General features: G+C 42.4%; 1 protein-coding gene across 1 annotated transcript in view; it reads right to left on the bottom strand.

The window, feature by feature from the left end:
* Positions 1 to 5,531: 5,531 nt before the first annotated feature.
* LOC311035788 (endonuclease V-like) overlaps positions 5,532 to 17,810 on the bottom strand; it is a 98,898-nt gene continuing 86,619 nt past the window's right edge. Inside the window, exon 9 of the mRNA XM_084044236.1 lies at positions 5,532 to 5,855. The gene's annotated coding sequence lies outside the window, so the exon portion shown is untranslated. The remainder of the gene's footprint in view (positions 5,856 to 17,810) is intronic.

Consider the following 17,810-nt stretch of genomic DNA (forward strand, 5'->3'; position numbering starts at 1 on the left):
GTGGTGGAAAAATAACTCAAATATTTTACTTAAAGAGGTGGTGCCATGGTTTTGCACTTTTTCTGTTTTTCATGTGTCTATGAGGTTGATAGAACTTCATTAAGCCCCCTGGTGGTGTTTTTATGGTGTTTTATGTCTTCTCTGACTATTTTGAGTTTCTACCTGGAGGCTGAAACCTTGAGGGTCAAACGTGCCAATAGAAAAACAGCGCTTTAGTGACATAGTAAAAATATATCCTCCCCCTCATTATCATAACACAACAGGTGTGGGCATGAGGAGGAGGGGGGACTAGGACAGGTGGGTGGTGCTAAGGTGGTGGAGGAGGTGCTGAACCAGGTATACTTAATGAACTGGAGGCGTGTCCACATAAAAACATAATTTTAACAATTTAAGTACACTTTTTTGAAAAAAATCTTCCTCCTAGTATAACCATAATTCCTGATGATTATGTTTTAGGGGGGGGGGGGGGAATCACTGAAAATCACGGCACCCCGTCTTTAAGTAAAAGTATCAATACTGCAATGTAGAAGTACTCTGTTACAAGTACAAGTCCGGAATTCAAAATTTACTTGAGTAAAAGTACAAAAGTCTTGGTATGAAAATGTACTTAAAGTGCCAAAAGTAAATGTACTAAAATGTTTGATAAATAGCAGATCTACAAGCTCACAACGCGTCGCATTGCGACGCGTTGTGAGCTTGTAGATCTGCTATTTTCAAATTGCCTAGGTATAAAATAGAGCTAAGTGCATAACAAATATATATATATATATGTGCAAAGTAACTAGTAACTAAAGTTTTCAAATAATTGTAGTGGAGTAAAAGTACAATATTTGCCTCTGAGATGTAGTGGCGTAGAAGAAAAAGTTTTGACAATTGGAAATACTCCAGTAAAGTAAAAGTACCTCAAAATTGTACTTAAGTACAGTACTTGAGTAAATGTACTTAGTTACTTTACACCACTGCCGACTTCCCTCCTATTTGTGATCTAATCTCTTGTTCTTCCTGAACAGAACACACACTGGAAGTTGAGACATTCTTTCGGAAATTAACCCATTAAGACCTGGAACGCATCTGTGTCACTTTAGATTTCTTTGGCTATTCAAAAATAGCAGATCTACAAGCTCATAGCGCGGCACTCGGTGCCGCGCTATGAGCTTGTAGATCTGCTATTTTTGAAAAATCGTTAGGATTTAGAAAATGTTTAGAAGCGGCCTCAGGTCTTAATGGGTTAATCAATTACATTTTGATGTGTAAGCGTTCACCTTGCCATAGCCAACTCATAACTAATGAAAGACTCTCCTGCTCGACTTGACTTGACAGCTGAATTTACGCTCGTTGTAAAAATGCAGAGCGAGAGAGAGAGAGAGAGAGCGGGAGAGCGAACGGTTAGTTGAATAATAGATTTATAGAGGCAACAGGGTAGGAAAAGAAGACTAATTACACATTTTACTGCCACCACTGGGAGAACAAATCACAAAAGTTGGACGAAGCGAGTACATTCCAGAGCCAGCCATGTCTTTGTTTTGTCTGTTATAAAAGCTTGGCAACTTTCTGTCCAGTTATTTGTTAGGGGTTTTTTAACAACTTTGTCTTTCAAATTTCCTCCCAATTTATTCACAGCTGTTGCTGCCAGCACTGTTGGCCTAGGGGAGGGTGTAGACACCTAGCCACATGATCAGAGATTGACACCTACTGTTTTTGTTTTTCTCTCCTTTTTTTTTTACTATTATTATTATTATTACCCATTCTTCAACACCATTATCCCCAGCAAAGCTTGACACAAAGCTCCGAGACCTAGAGCTACACCCACGCATGTGGGACTGGACACTAGACTTCCTGTCAAACCGACATCAGGTGGTGAGAATGGGCACATCTGACCCCCTGACCCTCAACACTGGAGCACCCCAGGGATGCGTGCAGATGAATATACCTGCTGCAGATGCATCAGTGTCAGTGACTACCTTTTTTCACTGATGAAAACTAAATAAAAACGAAATAAAAACTAAGCTACAATGACTAAAACTAAGACTAAATATAATTGACAATTTCGCCAACAAATAAAAACTAGACTAAAATGTTAGTGAGAGACTAGTGGAGAAGAGATCCAGTAGAACCAAAAGACAAGTTGTTTTAAGTTTGGTTGCGCTAGGGTGAGCATGCTGAAAATAGCCGATCTACAAGCCCACAACGCGTCGCAGCGCGACGCGTTGTGGGCTTGTAGATCGGCTATTTTCAGCATGCAACCGAGTGTAAAATCGACCATTACGACGCCATCAAGGCACCGCCAAAATACATTTCAGTCGACTAAATCAACGGTAGATTTAGTCGACTATAATCTTATGATATTTAGTCGACTAAAACTAGACAAAAACTAAAACATTTCAGATGACTAAAATATGACTAAAACTAAATGGAATTTTATTCAAAAGACTAAAACTAAATCTAAATTTTTCTGTCAAAATCAACACTGAGATGCATATAGGTTTCCATGTTGAGTTAGTCAGGAAACCAGAACGAGGACATGGGATGCTGGCACGTCACTGGCTGTGGGAGGGATTGTTGTGCACGCATGCTTCGACAAACGGGTAATCAGTGAATGAGTAATTCAACAACATTGACTAGCCCCACCCCAAGATCCAGCAAAAAGGGAGAGAAAGAAGAGAATCAATAGCACGATTATGCACCTGAATGAAAGCCAGACAGAAACCACAGGACCTCAACCAAGACGAAGGCGGACCAAGTCCAACGGGCCAAGGCACGCTCCGGACGTCTGAAAGAAAAGGAAGACAGAGGGAAAGACATGAGACTTTCTTGTCTTCTCATCTACATATCGTGTCTGACCTCAATTCTATCGTGACCGATTTCAACTCTAAGAAGATCTGCAGGTGCAAGATGGCGAGACGCATTCGCTGTCTAATGAGAGGAAAGGTGCCCGATGGAACCCGAAGAGAGCACACCCAGGACATGACCTAATGACCACTCCATGACTCCACATGGGTCGAGGGCAATGTGATCCTTTGAGCCATTGTCTCCTAAACAGCCTTACCAATTACTCCACTGTTGTCCCCAGGAAAGAAATCTTAAGCCCCTTGCAGAGTTCCACAAATCCCTTTCCTCTCTCTACCCAGGTAGCTCACAGATTCATTAAATAGCCTTCCTTTGGGGGGTGTGTGTGTGTGTGCGTGCAAGCGTGTGTGTGTGTGTGTGTGTGTGTGTGTGTGTGTGTGTGTGTGTGTGTGTGTGCGTGTGTGGGTGGGGGTGTGTATGTGTGTGTGTGTGTGTGTGTGTGTGTGTGTGTGTGTGTGTGTGTGTGTGTGTGTGTGTGGGTGGGTGGGTGGGCGGGCGGGTGTGTGTGGGTGTGGGTGTGTGTGTGTGTGTGTGGGTGGGTGGGTTGTCGGGGGTTCTCCTGGCCTTCAAGCTCTGATGTCTTCCCTTGGGGGTCTCCCGAGTTCGGCCTCGCTCCTCCAGTTAACTAGGCCTATAACTGACCTTCACACTCATGAACAAGGCCTGGAGTTTCGTTCCAGAGCTATTTTTGGTATATCAGCCTCAGTGAGACAGATCAAAGGATGTCTTAGAAATTTCCAGATGCTGCACAATTTCTAGACTAAGTAAACTTGATCTATTGCAGAACATTCCATTGACACAAAAACATAAGGTGGTGATGTTAAGAGGATGGCAGAACAGAGGATACAGTGTTGGTCAGGGACGTGCACAGATAGACTCTAGGTGGTGCTTGAGCACCTGCCCTTTGCCCTCTTGACCAGAAGTTTTTTTTTTTTTTTCAGTTTACAGCAGGGGTCTTCAACAGGGGGTCCGGGACCCCTAGGGGGTCCTCAGAGTTACTACAGGGGGTCCGCCAAATCTTTATGTGATATGATTTTTCTTTTTACCATAACCACTCGAAGCCTAGCATCCATTTTCTGAGGAGAACTTTAGCCAAAAATAGCCGATCTACAAGCTCACAACGCCTCGCGCTGCGAGGCGTTGTGGGCTTGTAGATCGGCTATTTTTGGCAAAGAGGTATAGGTGTAGAGGGAAAAAGAGCAGACCAAGTAAACAAAAAAAAGTATAATTTACTTGAATACCTGCCCCTCAAAATGTCTGTGAACGCCACTGGGGGTTTCTATCTGTGGCACCACAAAATGGCCCGGCACTGCTATGCCCTATATAGCGTCTCCATGAAGGCACAGGCAGGCGGTTAAGACGTATGTCCCTGGAGGATTTCCACTTCCCTGAGCGGTGGGGACACGTTTGAGATTGTTTGAAGGTTAAACTACTTTAAAGCCTGGAGATCTGAAATCAACATGAGACTCACAGGATGAAAGGAACTGAAAGATTCAGAAAGAACTTTCTCTTCTGATTCTTGGAAGTCATTCATCTAAGCCATTTCTTTTTTTTTTTTCATGGGACATGCACTCACTGTGATTCTGTGCCGCAGTGCCTTTCTTTTTTTAGATTGAAATAGTACAACGGAGAATACAAAAAACATGCTTTTGTGCTTTTCAGGCCCACCGATGACAGTGTGCGGGGTTGGTCAGTGTGTTCAAACTACTTTGGTCCTGTAGCTAGAACCTATATAACTTTCTATTCTTTTTTTTTTTTTTTCCCACGATTTTGTAACCCTTTTTCACCCGGTGCCAATCATCTAAGTGATCCTGGGCACTACACTCCCCCCGCCAGCCTAGGGAGCCCAGAGCCGAACTCATGCCTCCTTCAATGCATGAGAGCCAACTGAGCTTCTTGTCACCTGACAGGGGGGGGGGAGTTTCCCCGGTAGGACGTAGCGCGTGGAAGGAACACGTTATTCCAAACCAGTTCCTTTCCCCTCCACCAGGCGCCCCGGCTGTCATGGGGGAGGCGGTATAGCGACCAGGATTACTGCATGTTTTTGTGAGGGTATTAACTACCCTAGGAGACACGGGGAGAACATGCAAACTCCACACAGAGTAGGCCCTTTCTATTCTAAAAGTGATCTTTACCTATTAAACTTGAGAAACTTAACAAGCGATGCTCTGTTTAGGTTTACACACACATACAATCACAGTTCAGTGAAGCAGTTTAACCCTTTAAGACCGGGAACGCATCTGTGTCACTTTTTGATTTGAGCTAAAAAAGCATTATTTTACACTTTGGGCCGAGTGCCGCGCTACGAGCTTGTAGATCTGCTATTTTTTTTTAAATAGTGAGAATTTGTGCAAATCTTTGAATATTGTTTTAAGGCGAAAATTTAAAACTACATTTTTTGCTTCTGGGGGGTCCCTGGAACAAAATATTTTGAGCACCACTGATATAGAAACATACGTTTTTTTTTGTTGGGATTTAGAAGACATTTGTAGAATCGGAACCTCAGGTCTTAAAGGGTTAAGGACCCATGCTTCACCCGGTGGCATGTGCAGCATCTCTCAGGTTCCCCCAAGTCATTTAATTCCACTGTAAAATATAAATTCTTTCTTCCTATTTCTGCACAGAAAACAGTGAAGGTTGGTTTTTAAATATTTATTGGAAACAACTGTGGGGCCTGCTCTGGTGCATTTAGGTGCAGAGGGAGAACATTTTAGAAGCATAAAATAAACATTTTATGAAACATTATGGAGAGCTTTCACAGGCAGGTGAGATGAAGCGCAAACAACACATAATGAATGTAATCAACTTCATCGTTGTTTGCTTCAAGAAATACAGTAGCTCAAAGTTCATTGTTGGATTTATTGATGTTTTTATTGATAAAAATGCAAATACCTGTACATGAACAATTGCGTTTGTACATAATCTGTCAAAAGGATAAAACACAATAAAGCTATAAAGGGCTTATTTCCATTGAGGTACTTGGAGCCCTTCTCTCGTGTTCAGCAAATCTGAAAGAGATGGAAAATTATAACTATTAATAATGATAATTATTCACTTTATTTATAAAGCACGTTTCAAAACAGGGTTATAGACAGGGGTGCACACACATAACTTTTTTGGTCTAGTTCTCAGGGGAGCACCTGGATATGTTACTTGGTGCGCATGCACCAAATAAAGAAATGAATACATTTTGCTGCGACACGTCTCGCAGGATGGATAAAAGAGGGATACATGGATAACTTGTCTGTGCAATAGTCTGCATGATGCGGGACCCCCCCTTCTCGTGAATGATAGGCACTCCCGACATTAACTCCAAGCCTCTTGAATGGTGGAATGTCCTCTTCAAAAGGAAAGTATAGGACGTGCATGTTTCGCTTTGTGGAAGGCCAACAGAAATATATTACACAGTGCTATTTTGCACCACATCGTGGTGCGTTCATCATCGGTGACGAGTGCCTGTAACGCAGCCAGCAGCTTGCTGCTGTGTGCGACTGACTGTGTCAGGATTCGAGGCCACACTCACACATTCACGTGCAGCGTGCGTCGCCTCCCCCTCCGCCCCATGGGTGTGTGTGTGGGGCGCGTATGGGGCGGACGTGTGCGTCACCGTGAATGTGTGAGTGTGGCTTCAGGAAGTAAATTCCTGTCCCAGCGGTCCCAGCTGTTGGTACGCGCGCGAGAGCGCCCTCCCTTCGTTTGATGTGCCGCGCAGCATGCATTTTGACGACGCATATGCGCCCTTGCGCACCAGTTATGTGCACCCCTGGTTATAGAGTGCTTTACAGTACTAAGATAAAATAAAGCCGTATGACGCAGACGTTGCATGTTTCCTCCAGCTTTTTCCTCCTCCTTGCCCAAATATCATGCTTACATCACTACGACATTGTATCAAAGCACAATAACATTGATTGTTGGGCATGCATCATTCATCCATTTGGCTCGTTTCAGCACAGAACCTTCCCCAGAGCTGTTAACCCATTAAGACCTGAAGCCGATTCTACAAATGTCTTCTAAATCCCAACAGGTTTCTAAAAAACCTATGTTGCTAAATAAGTGGTTCTCAAACTTTTTCATAATTGTCAAGGACCCCCAAAATCAATTGTATTTGGCCGCGGACCTCCCCCATCTCAACATATTTTGTTCCAGGGACCCCCAGAAGCAAAGATTGGAGTAAAAAATGTTCAATACATACACATTTTCACAATTTTTCTCGGCACCGACTTTGGCACTACAAGCTTGTAGATCTGTTATTTCTGAATAGCCAAAGTGTAAAATAATGCTTTTTTGCTCAAATCTAAAAATGACACAGATGTTTTCCTGGTCTTAAAGGGTTAAAGTATGCATCATTCATCACTCATCACTCGTCAATAACAGAGCCTTGTCCAGTACTCGAATACCACACTCTTAGGCTTACACTTTCAGCTGAAGATAACCCTCACAGCACAGTCCCTGACCTCCTCCTCACAACAGCAGATATAGCAACAGTCTAGACAGAATCACTGGACTGCATTACCTTGCTTCACAAACTCACCAGAGCATCAATAGTGTTCTGAACCCATCACCCCGGAGTGATTGCTGCCCAGTCCCCTATTGATCCAGAACACCTTCTATCTTACAATAACTGTTGAAACATGTCGTGTCATCGGGTCCTGGATGTGTTTATAAATGTGTTTTCTAAATCCTAACAGTTTTTAAAAAGAAAATCAAAAAAAATATTTTCAAGATTTTTAAAAATAGCAGATCAAAAATCTGCTATAGATCAAAATAGCAGATCTACAAGCTCATAGCGCGGCACCGAGTGCCACGCTATGAGCCTGTAGATCTGCTATTTTTGAATAGCCAAATTAGGAAGTATTAGGAAGTACAGCTTGATAGATAAATGTTATGTGTTAAAACCAAGGCAGATTGTGTAATCCATTGTGTTGACTCAGTCTTAGGCCCAGCCCAAGGATCATATGGTTCTTAAAAGCTTGTTTGCGAGTGGTCAGAAGCAGTTGTGTAAGGGGGACGGTTCTATGTCAAATGTCTGTCTGTATATAATGTGATGTTGTTTTGACCCACTTTTGGGTCTTTTCTGTTGTTTTCGTCTGATCAATGGGACCAGACAAGACAGAACACGTTACCTGTATTAACTACTACCAAAACAACGACACAAAGCCAAATGAAGGCCGTTTCTCAATGCAGAAAAAAACGGTCACAGAACATCGGAATGACGGACAAGGGAGAGAAGGCAAGGTGTGACGCAGATCAGAGTTGTGGGCGAAAGTAAAGGGCCAACACATCATTCATTCATCATTTTTTTCTATGAAAAGCACCGTTAAGCGCTCGGGTGGCGCAGTGGTAAAGTCACTGCCCACCAGCAGAACTCGAACTAAATAAAAACTAAGCTATGATGACTAAAACTATGACTAAGTATATTGACAAGTTCGTCAACAAATAAAAACTAAAAATGTTAGGGAGGGACGAGTGGAGAAGAGATCCAGTAGAACTAAGACAAGTCATTTTATGCTTGGTTGCGTCCGCATGCACTGTCACACTCAGAAAATAGCTGGTCTACAAATCATGCATTACGACGCCACCAAGAACTGCCAAAATAGATTTTAGTCGAGTAAATCAACTGTTGATTTAGTCGACTAAAAGTAAAACAGTATATATGACAAAAACTAAATGGAATTGTATTCAAAAGATTGATTAAAGACGGATAAAAAGTCATGAAAAAAACTGCGAGAAAAGAGATCAGAGTCTAAAAGCCCTTAGAAGCTGTGCGCCTTCGACCCAGACATTTTGGCCTACAGAATAAGATCAATGGGGTCACCAAAATCAGTAGGGTTCAACCTCCTGGCAAGAATGAAGTTGCACAGCAAATTCTATGGCAAGCAAACCCGTGGTTTTCGATATCTTGTTTGGAAGTGTTGGACGGACCAATGGACTGACCCAATGTAGCAATCCTTAGCTGGGCTAAAAATACATAAGGAAGTGGGGGTGGATGGGGAGCTGTCTTTGTGGAAGAAATTAATGAGATCGCTGCCCTGTCAGGCAAGTGAGTGTTTCTGGGAAGAAACCAGCAGAGCTGCTGCTAACAAGGAAGAAACGGAGAGACAGTTCAGAGAAAGCTATTGGGAAAATGGCGGCCGAACAGGCAGTGAATGAACTTACGATCAATGCACTTGTTTCAGAGGCTTCAAACTCTGACTGGAGAGAGAGAGAGAAGGAGTGTCGACCACACTCTGCTGATGAGAGGGGAGATAGAGCTGCAGTTAGAAGAACGGCAGCGCACACGGAACAGATAGCTGCTGTTGTTCTTGGATTGTTCCCTTTCCAAATGAATGTTAATACTCGCTGTAGTGTCATGTATGTCAAGAAATGTATTTAACTACTTCAGGATTTTTGCACATTTGGAAGGCAATCGTAGCCAATCTGGGAACCTATGGGCAAATAAAACTCTCCTTCAGCCCTCCTCATCCGGTGGTGCTACTTTGTTTTCATTCCTAATAACAACAACTCTACACATTGTAATGAGATTAAATGTAGCCAATTGGAATAAAATCTGGAAAATCAAACTGATGCATCTTGATCACATGACTCCAGAGATAATGTGTGCCAGTTTGCGTGAGTTTTGGACAAAACCGTTTTGAAGAAAACGCAAAAATGGTGGAAAATCTTGTCAGGTGGAAATGAACAGGGCCTACATGGGGAGTTGCATCATGATCCAAGGAATCCATAGAATAACCTTTTTGATTGTACGACCTACGATTCAAGAGTAATACTACTGGGATTGTGCATACCAATTGTCATGGCGCTTGGTCCCGCGCCAGCGGTGATTAGCTTCTCACAGATGCAACACGGGCGGATGGGCGGATACGGATAGGGGCGAAAACATCATCTCTGCCTCCGGGCCGTTCCAGCCTGGCGGAAATAATAAATGCCCTTAAGGGGGAAGATGGCAGAGGAGAGAGAGAAGAGAACAGGGAGAGGTTGCACTGCTCTTCAAACACTCCTTTTTGCCATTGATCTTTCGATTCAATTACTACAGTGTCGTGCTTTGCTCATATTGATTATGTCATGTTTTGTCCAAAAGCAGGCCCTTAATTAAATGACATTTGTTCAATTAATGTGTTATTACTGCATGGTAAAACACAAAGTACTATTGTTAGACATTGGCGGTGCATTTAATTTAAGCCAAAAGTTTTCTAAGTGGGGGGCCGCCAGGGGGTGTAATTGGAAAGGAGGGGGAAATAAATAAGAATTGATATAAATATAAAAAATGTCAATTCAAATCCAACATAAAAAAAACCCTCAGTGTTGATTAATTGAACTCTGAGAGAATGAAATAGAGCTCAGCAATTGTGTCTGGCAGAGAAGACATCACCGGTGATATTTATCGCCAGTCCAGGCCAGATGGCCGAAGGCCGAAGATTATGTTTCACCCCTTTTGGTCTGTGTGTCTTGTCTGTGAACAGCTAATCGTTTGCACCTGAGAACCCCTGATATATATATATATACAACAGTTCTTCACTGTCACTGTCCTGAGCCTGCTGTGGATCAAGACCTGATCCCCCAGTGTCGTTTGTCAGACAAGTAGAAGTTTCCTTTTGAAAACATGCAGGGAAATATACGGACTGGAGCAGGTCATGTTCGAAAATAACTGTAAAAACATCTGCCAGTTGGTCCGGGCACGCCTTAACCAATTAAGGCCTCAGGTTTTGATTCTACAAAATGTCTTCTAAATCCTTACAGTTTTTTCGAAAAAACTTATGTTGCTGTGTCAGTGGTTTTCAAACTTTTTAATGTAAAGGACCCCAAAATGTATATGTATTTGGCCGCGGACCCCCATCTCAAAATATTTTATTCCGGAGACCCCCAGAAGCAAAGATTTGAGTTACAAATGTTCGCTTTAAATATATATATTCAAAGATTTGCACACATTTTCTTGATTTTTCAAAAATAGCAGATCTACAAGCTCGTAGCGCGGCACTCGGTGCCGCGCTATGAGCTTGTAGATCTGCTATTTTTGAATAGCCAAAGTGTGAAATAATGATTTTTAGCTCAAATCAAAAAGTGACACAGTTGCGTTCCAGGTCTTAATGTGTTAAGGACTCAGCTGAGGATGCCGTCTGGGCCAGGTGCCTTGTGCGGACTCATCATTTTCAAGGTTTTACACCCTAGAATCTATTTCAAGTGGGCAAGGGGTCCTGGTCTATATTTGCATAGCCGTGGCAGAGGTCTTATCCCCAAAGCAATCCCTTGTCACCTTCCAGAAACAAAAACACACACTTCCGCTGCCCTCTTACCTGGCCCAGTGTCCCATGCTGTCAGCATCTCTCTGACCCAACGTCCCTATAAATGCCCCATCCGTAGACTGGTCCCCCTGACCTCCCTCTCCCCCGCTGATCAATACTGGCAAACACGACCGCTTCTATTCCTGGCTAGCATTCCTGCAGAGTCAGTCCCCTTCCGGTCCCTGTCCTTCCTCAACGCTCAGCTCTGTGGGACCAGCCTGGCACCATGGTGCCCCATGCCAAGTCTTACTCATTTAACCCATTAAAGACCCGGAACGCATCTGTGTCATTTTTTATGATTTGAGCTGAGAAGCATTATTTTACACTTTAACTATTCAAAAATAGCAGATATACAAGCTCATAGCGCGGCACCGAGCGCTATGAGCTTGTAGATCTGCTATTTTAGAAAAATCGTGAAAAAAATAAAATACATTTAAAACGAACATTTGTAACTCAAATCTTTGCTTCTGGGGGTCCCAGGAACAACATATTTTGAGATGGGGGTACGCGGCCAAATACATAGAATTTTGGGGGTCCTTGACATGTATATATTAAGCACCACTGATATAGAAACATACGTTTTTCAGAATACTGTTGGGATTTAGGAGACAAGTAGAATCGGCTTCAGGTCTTAATGGGTTAACAACGCTCATAGATAGAAAATAACACAAACTGTACGATGGACCCAATGCGTCCTCTGCCCCCTTGGTCAGCACATAAAGAAAAACAATTTCAGTATACACTGTAAAAATCCTCTCTGTTAATCAATGTAACTCTGAGAAAACGAATAGAGCTCGTGAATTGTGGTTTATTTCAAACAAAAGTGGCTGGCAGAGAAGACATCCTCGGTGAAAGGCACAGCCGAGAAGGCCACAGCTCTTGGAAGTTAATTTAAACTAGAAGCAGTTGAGTCTAATAAAGGTTTCCCATGCTATGGATAGCAAGTAATTACTGGGTGTGTAGCATGTGAACGAAGAACCATTGTGCTAATGTTCCAATGTGAGCTTACTGTAGCAGTGTGTGAGGTGAGCTGTATTTGGCATATCAGTGTGTCAGCTGAGCTGACTACATGCCAGCCTGACCCATAAAGACAGCACATTCATTCATTATAGATGTAACAGTATAGCAATAGATTGATATTCACAGTACATTTATATATTGATAGACAGTACATACTGTATGTTCACTCATTCAGAGATCTAGTGCAGATATCTTGGGCCAGCAAATCAGTATTCTATTTTATCTTCATTCATTTGTTATCTAATTATTATTGTTGTTTAACTTTCCTTGGCTCTTGACTCTTACCTCCTACCACCTAGGTTTATCTTATCTCAGATAGAAAACATCACACCCACACGCACACACACACACACGAGCGATGATCGACCCGATCAGTTGTGTGTCTAAATAATCTGATTTTAGTGTCGAAATGCCCAGGGCTCAATGCTCAAGAAGAGCTTTTTCTTTTCTCGGTGGCTGTCAGAGCCATAAACAAGGATGTTTTTCCACTGAAATGATTCCCGTACAGATTGCTCAAACCGATATTGCACCACGTCAAATGTACCTGCATACACGGTTATGCCTTATTGCTCACTTTATACATCCAGACACAAAGCTATCCCCCCCCCGCCCCTTGCTGCTAAAGCAGTGGTTCTCAAACTTTTTCATGTCAAGGACCCCTAAATTGACACTTATTACCCCACGGACCCCCACTTGAAAAGATATGCCAGGGACCCCAATAAGAGAAGACCACACTCACCACACTTGCATTTCGTTGCTTGGACCTGTTAGCAGTGACAAATAAATTCATTGTGTCCATACAATGAATCTATCAGTGGGTAAGAAGGGAAGTCAAATAGTAAGAAACACATTAAGAAACCTACGCCACATACTGCACTACTAAAACATAATGGATATCTTGTAAAACAGGCCCCTCTATGAAGCAGCTTTGCGTACTTTACACCACCGTGTCTGAGGAACTAGGAAGCCTCCGATCCCCACCGACAAACACTTATCCAATCTGTCACTTGAAATGGATCTGCTTCAAAACACAGAGAGGTGGTAATATTTAGACTTTGGAAACAGTGAGTTTACACCAAGGTGTTAAGACTTCCATCCCCAATATCAACCCAATTACACAAGTATATAACAGCCTGGAGCTAATAATGTAATGACTGAGCCTGTTCGAGAAGTAAGTGTCTGACATCAGCTGCCCCAAGTTCCAGACGCCTCTGTTTGGACTTCTAACCGAGCTCACATTAAGCTACGTGCTCTGATTAGCCACCCAAGATATCTTCAGCATATTTGGGCAAAAGGACAAGTACACTGGGTGGGAGAGGGACAATGAGTGTGAGTGTGATGGTGAGACCTAACAGTAGAAAGAGAAACAGAAAAAAGAGAGGGGTCAGGAAGACTGCCAGACAGAAAGAAAATGAGTTAAGAGAGGTGATATCTCATTATAGGAAACCACAGTGCCGACGGAGGTGCTGAGGAGGCAATAAAGGGCAACATAATGGACTTGGAATGGCCAGAGAGCTAGAAATCACATAAGGCTGACCTGGGATCAGGCAAGACCAATGATGAGATCTCCACGTCTCCACATCAATGGATTTGTTGTTAACCCATTAAGACCGGGAACGCATCTGTGTCATTTTAGATTTTTAGATATCTGTGTCATTTTAGATATAAAAAATATTTTAAATATTTTTTTCAAAAAACTGTTTTTGAATCGGCCTCAGGCCTTAAAGGGTTAATATACTGCAAGGTAGATTAGCTGCTCGAGGGCGGACACATTACTGTATATCATTATTATGGACCATACCTGGTTATTAGGGGGAAGTGTCATTGGCATAGCTCTGCGACAGTGTGACCTTCTGTGCTTTGCGCGCGCGTGTGTGTGTGTGTGTGTGTGTGTGTGTGTGTGTGTGTGTGTGTGTGTGTGTGTGTGTGTGTGTGCGCGTTTGCGTGTGTGTGTTTACCTCTGAAACCACAGATTAGACACGGTGAAGATTATTCAGCCAGTCATATTTTCTTTCTTTTATAGCTAAACCATCAGAAATGCTCTCATCTCTGCTAGTGAATATCCATTATACAATAGCAGTTATGACCGACAGTACTGTAATGGAGTCACCAGTGTGAGTCTCAGAAACAGAATCAGAATCAGGTTTATTGTCACATCACAGGTTTACAAGGTAAAAAAGTCTTCATTCTGGATGAAGTGTGAAGGTATGATATGTTATGTTCCATTTATTTCATAGCACTTTTTGGCTTTGATGTTATTATAAAAGTTTTTTTTCCCCCTTTGTATTAAATCATACTTACAGTTAAATGGTACAACACCTACGGTGGCAATTAAGCATTGTGTTATTTTGTGCTTTGTTTACACTTGAAATGGATCTCTCCCCCCCCATTCCCTCTGTGATGAGTTATTCATACTCGACGTACTGTAAGACCCTTAAGTAAGTATCATTCATAGTCGGACGTAAGGATACGTAACAAGCGCCGGCACTCCTTGCGTTGTCGTTTTTTACTCCCCCTCCGTCACTTATGGCTCCAGTTTTTCCGTCCGTTCAGTCGACATTCACCATCAGGCCGACGCACGTTCACTACGTTTTGCCTGTTGTACCACTGGGCTACAATGCTAGTTTCATAGCATTGTAACCTGTTGCCAGGTTTTGTGAGAGAAATAAGTAACCAGGTCTATGAAAACAAGCCCAAAAGAATCGACTAGGCCACATATGATATGAAAATAGCAGATCTACAATATATATTTGAGAATCACTGGTTTAAATAATAATTGGCCCAAATAAGCAACTACACTTTAGAAACAAGTCCAAATAAAACCGCAACCACCGATAAAAAATAGCTTGTTTGTTTACAAGCAACTATACAGAAGAATAAGCCCAAAGTCGCTTATAATAAGCAGACATGGCAACATTGGGTACGGCGTATCTCTCTCTCCTAAATAACGTGAGCGACTATGCATGTGTCCGTAAAGAACGGACGGAATCCCTCACCTCCTGATGCACGTTTCAGACCCATCTAGGGACTTTGAACGGGCCTTAAGTAAGCATAAGGAACGGAGGGGGAGACCAAAAAGGGGAGGGGGGATGGGGGGTTTGTCCGTCGATTATGTCATCCGTCAGGTTGAGCTCTGAGCTCAACCTGGCGTACGTTCACTGCTTCCCTCTGGAGGATACATAGCCTCTTGTGGCCCTAATCACGCATAAGAAACGTGTCAAACTATGAAGGCACTGAATGCGCTGACGTAAAGAACGTACCAGTTCCTCACCACCGACGTACGTCAATCCCCATCTCCGTCTACTGTAGTATGTACGCCACTTAATTAGCCGGGATGAGGAGCACATCCACAGTCTCAGAAATTCCTTGTGGGATGAATTATCATAGACTTGGAGGTATGAGTAAGAGCTTGTCTCTTGACGCGTCGTGTCATTGCATTAAATCCTCGTAGCCACGTGAATTCGGCAAAAATAGGCAAACATTCAGTAGTAATAGCACATGCGCGCGAGATTATACAGTAGATGAGCTATTTTTGCTATTTGGTGTACAACAAAGTGTATATATATATATATATATTAATATATATATATTTTTTTTATCCCCCTTTTTCTTTGCTCTTCCTCGTGGACCTACTTGGGGATTATACCAGTGTTAGTCTACTTTATGTGGATTATGCGGTCGACACGCACTGACATTTTGCAACTTAATCCCATGTTTAAAGCACTGACTTTTGTCTTTTATCGCGCCTTTTTTTCCTAAGCAACTAACGTCTATAAGTATATCATGCACAGTATAAATTGCTGCTACGCTCATGCACCTTTTATATCTTATCTCAGGTACTAGTGTAAATATGTAGATCGTTGGTTCTCAAAGTGGGGTCCGGGGACCCCCAGGGGTACTTGAGGGGGTTCCAGGGGGTCCCCAGCAAAATGTGTTAATATAGCATCACAATAATTATGACCTTTTATACTTTGGCTATTCAAAAATAGCAGATATACAAGCTCATAGCGCGGCACCGAGTGCCGCGCTATGAGCTTGTAGATCTGCTATTTTTGAAAAATCGGGAAAATGTGTGCAAACCTTTGGATATACATATATTTTTTTTTAAAGCGAACATTTGTAACTCAAATCTTTGCTTCTGGGGGGTCCCTGGAACACAATATTTTGAGATGGGGGTCCGCGGCCAGATACATATCATTTTGGGGGTCCTTGACATGAAAAAGTTTGAGAACCACTGATGTAGATAACTTGTTTGATTTTTCTTAGTTCTCTTGTTTGATCTCCTTTTCCATATGCCCCTCCCCCCTCTTCTTCCTCCCCTTCTTCTTTCTATGGATATAACGTTACGATACTATGCACAAAAACACATTTCACCCACTTTTTTACTTCAGTAAACCTGTGATGTGACAATAAACCTGATTCTATAGGGTTTAAGTGGCTTTAATGTAGCCTTGGTTCTCAAAGTGAGGTCCGGGGACCCCCAGGGGTCCTTGAGGGAGCTCCAGGGGTTCCCCAGCTAAATGATACATAGTTAGGTACGTACCAAATTGACCCTTATGGGTCTGTACCTCAGAGACCCTAACGGGTCCATTTGGTTTCATATGTACACTCTCAGAGTTAAATTAACATTGATTTTACAATATAAATCGGGGTCCCAGAGATAGAAATGCCATTAAATGGGGGTCCATAGCCTAATATGCATATCAAACTGGGGGTCCTTGAAATTAAAATGGTTGAAAATCACTGCTAGAGCCGTAGAAATCTTCTCTTACAGGGGTCCATGGCATATATCTTTTCAAATGGGGGTCCGTGGGCTAATAAGTGTCAATTTGGGGGTCCTTGACATGAAAACGTTTGAGAACCACTGATCTACAGTATAGGATGAATTAGCTTACCGTATCTTATTTCCTAACTTATTTCTTTGTACGGTAGGTAGCCTACTGCAATTGGTAAAATTGAGTTTTAGAGTAGCGACAGGACTGACAGTTGTTATGGCAGTGTGATCTCACCCATTACCCAACATCACCTGACAAAGCAGGTGTGATTCTGTCCTGACAGACTTGGGAAGGTGAGATAAGAACAGAGGAAATGAGAATGGCACTGAAAATGTCATTTATTCTGCTTGATTTTTCTCAATGTCAGGGACTACACCATGAATTTGAACTTTTCCTTCTTTTTTTGTGTGCTTTTGGTCTCCCCTACCTCTCTTCTATCCCAAAAAATACCCCAGTTTGAACACTCAGGCTTTCAGAGCATATCTGGGGTTTTCTGTAAATTGGTCTCAAAACAGACCAAACTGATTTTCACCCAGACATGACGTCACGTCTGGTAAAATCTTTCAGTTCCAACTTTTTTCTTCTTTTTCCACACAGAATCAGGAGATAACATGCATACAAACTGACTCAATAGCGGCCCGTGCCAAACAGGACAATGTGGTATTGCAGGTGAAAGTGCTTTATAAGCCAGAGAGAAGTTAGTTGGAATGAGTATATCTGAGGCTTGATTTAGGCTCAAACCTTTTGAAAAACGTTTGAGGGACATAAACAATATGATATTAAATATTATTTTTTTCCTTTAATAGGTTAAGTTCAACAATAAAATTGAAACGTAATGAGATGAATGTGGAACGGGATGGGCAGAGAGAGATAAGACATGGGAGACAAG

The sequence above is a fragment of the Gymnoscopelus microlampas genome (genome assembly GCF_963454915.1).
Source record: "Gymnoscopelus microlampas genome assembly, chromosome: 2".
Lineage (NCBI taxonomy): Eukaryota > Metazoa > Chordata > Actinopteri > Myctophiformes > Myctophidae > Gymnoscopelus > Gymnoscopelus microlampas.